General features: G+C 40.0%; 1 protein-coding gene across 1 annotated transcript in view; it reads left to right on the top strand.

Moving 5' to 3' along the window:
• LOC114056516 (translation initiation factor IF-2-like) overlaps nucleotides 1–2235 on the top strand; it is a 10808-nt gene extending 8573 nt beyond the window's left edge. The window contains exon 3 of the mRNA XM_027881777.1: nucleotides 2047–2235. The gene's annotated coding sequence lies outside the window, so the exon portion shown is untranslated. The remainder of the gene's footprint in view (nucleotides 1–2046) is intronic.
• Nucleotides 2236–2627: the final 392 nt, after the last annotated feature.

Genomic DNA, 2627 nt, shown 5'->3' with positions numbered 1-2627 from the left:
TATATGTACTGGTTATATATCTTTGTGCTGACTACCTATGATATGACATAGTAATGCTTGCTTATGTTACTAGCTGCGGAATCCAAGTTAATATGGCATTTAGGGAGCACTGCTAGGGGATTCTGCATCAAAATCTCCCCTTTTCCAGTGCATCCTGAATTTTTACCGTTGAACACACATGCTGCTGCTGTGCTTTTATACATGCTTTCATAAACCAAAGCCAAGGAAACAGAATTAAAAAAAAAAAAAGAGATTTTATTCTCATCGATAGTTAAGCCTTACTTGAGACTCTGTATGGTCCTTTCCTCTGAGCTACTAGCCTGATTAAAGATGAACAAATTCCTCAGGCCTGTGTGAATGCTCTTTATTATATTTTAATGCTTAACAGGTCTTCTGAATTTTATGTGCAAGGTTGTTGTTCCTGCCCTAACAGGGATCCCTGAAGGTAATTGTTGGTGACAACCTTGAGGATCAGAAAACTTTCCTTCTTAATTTAGAGATGAATGTGATGAAATTTGTTACCTTGGGAATAGTTCCAGGGACAAAATTTTTCTCTCAGTTGGGGATGCCAAACAAATCCTCAGAGTGGAGCTTTGATCAGGATAAGGCTGCTGGCTCTTGCAATGTTCACCATTGCAAGTGGGCATTAATGTTGTGCATTGTTTAGAGATCTCAGAAAACTGGGCATCTGTCAGATGCGTAGTTTTTCTACTCAGCATCCCCTCTATTTCTAGTGTTTTTTCCATGTCTTTAATTTTCTTATCACGATTCTTTCGGGTGTAGGTAACAGTCCCCTCAGGTCTGCTGGCATAACTACATCTATAGTTTTTCCCCCATAGTTTTGCAGTTCTGCCAACATGATCCCAAGTTAAGTCTCCTAACAGTTTTCTAAAAACCAAGAATATGCTGATGCACTTTTGCTAGGTAGTGACATATACTCTGTTGTGCTCACTGACATCAGGAAAGAGGTAATAACATAGGTAATAATAAAGAGGTAATCATTGGCTTCTTATCCTACTTCAGCTACACCCAGAACAGCCTGAATTTTCTGATATTTCAGAACTTAGGAAAATCCAATGTGATTGCATTAATAGATGAGGAGAGAGCTAGATGGCTCTGTTTTCCTGAAGTTTAACAGTTACTTGGCTCTGCTCGCATGTTTCTCCGTTCCCACCCACGCCAGATAAATACCCTTTGGTTACCTTATCACTATCTGCTTTGTTCCTGCGAAGCAGGAAGCAGCCACAATCTCTTCCATTCTTCCCTGAGAATCTGTGTCGGGGTGAATGAGAGTCATGAATGAGGCAGACGAGGTAACAACTGTTCAAGAGGTAGCACTTATACTGGTTCTTAAAATCTGAAAAATACATGAAGAGGTGGAAGAAGCCTGGGTTTATCAAAAGCAGAGCTTGTAGCCTTTCCCGTGGTTAATGATTGTTAGTACTGTTTGTAAGAGTTTTCAGTACCTATAATCACCCAAATTCTACTTCTTAGGCAAAGATTGTTCTTGGCAATTGCCTGCCTCACTGCTTTGACACTTGCAATGTGAAAATCTGCTTTCTCAAGTTAGGAGGAGGCAACTTTGCCAGCTAAGTTGTAGAGAAACACCTCTACTTCCAGACTGGACACAGTTGTTTCCAATGTCGTTAGTCTCACATGTAGATGCCAGGGATATATTTTTTGCAATAGGTGTTAATAGTACACCCACGTCTGACCTGACAGTAAATAAGCCTCTGCCCAGGCTCACTGCGTGTGTAGGAACTTAGTAGATCTAAGGTGAGTTCTCCCGAAACTCCATCTGCATATTCTCTCACTAGCCAAGGAGGCTGGAGATGCTCCACTCCAAGGCTTCAAAGGCTAAGCCAGCATTTCTTTGCAATTAAGTAGGAACGCAGAGCTGGAACAGACCTCCCACCATGCAACAACTATTATGGGAAAATAGTAGCGGCTCTTCCCTCCTTCACCCCTTGCTTAAAAAGAAAAACCATATGGGAATGAATAGAGAAGGAAAACTACTTCTGAATTGTTCCTATCTTTGTTCTGCAGACTCCTGATTTGCCCTGATGTTTTGTCACTGTGCTTCTTGGGCATCTGGCTTTCAGGAGAGAAAAGGAGCAGAATAGAACTGAACCTGAGGCCCCTTCACGAGTGCTGAGGCAGGAGATGGTACATCATGGCTGCCCAGAACCTTTTTGTTCATGCTCTTCAAAAGGAAAAAACCCACCGCTATAAAGGTTCAGGAGAACTAAGTACATGCCATAAATTCAGAACTGAAAGCTTTAAAAAGGACAAATTTTATTTATTTATTTATTTATTTATTTATTTGGGACAGTTTTTACCAACATGCATTTATAAAAATTTTGAATTATTCTAAGAAAGGCAGCTGGCAAATAGTCATTTCTCCACCCCCACCCTCTCCCCTCTTAGAATATGCAAATAACTGATCCTGCTGTTTCACACAACTGTAAAACTTTGGAGGGGATGCAAAAATCTTGGATTCTTTTTTTAAGCAACATCATATTGCAGTATTTTCTTATGTTTCATACATTTCATTAAATCATTTGTTGAAGCGAGATAACTTTGCGTGTCTGGTGTTTCATTTCTCATGCAATAAATTGTAAATGATA

Source organism: Empidonax traillii, unplaced genomic scaffold (assembly GCF_003031625.1).
Source record: "Empidonax traillii isolate 1590-97213 ecotype Southwest subspecies unplaced genomic scaffold, ASM303162v1 scaffold94:size1391941, whole genome shotgun sequence".
NCBI lineage: Eukaryota > Metazoa > Chordata > Aves > Passeriformes > Tyrannidae > Empidonax > Empidonax traillii.
Note: the sequence above shows the minus strand (reverse complement) of the source record. Positions and strands in the feature narration are given on the sequence as shown.